The sequence below is a fragment of the Penaeus monodon genome, chromosome 27 (genome assembly GCF_015228065.2).
Source record: "Penaeus monodon isolate SGIC_2016 chromosome 27, NSTDA_Pmon_1, whole genome shotgun sequence".
Lineage (NCBI taxonomy): Eukaryota > Metazoa > Arthropoda > Malacostraca > Decapoda > Penaeidae > Penaeus > Penaeus monodon.
Window position 1 is genome coordinate 11,770,625 of NC_051412.1, and position 301 is coordinate 11,770,925.

Genomic DNA, 301 nt, shown 5'->3' on the forward strand with positions numbered 1-301 from the left:
TTGATGTGAGTATTTGGTATTACCAATCTTTCTTCTTTTTTACTGAAAGATAAAAGATCCAATGCCTCTTCAGTGTTTGTATCAAAATCTTTTATTTTGTGTGCATCAAATATTCATATGAAATGAAAATAACTTACATGTCTCAAAAATTCATTTGGTCTAATATCCAAAATGGAACAGAGGTTATTACTATAAACTATATGCAAAAAATGGGATTTTTCAATGAACCACCGATATCCTGCTTTATTTTTTATTATTTCTTGTAATAGGTGTGTGCCACTGATATTTACTAAGCCCGTGT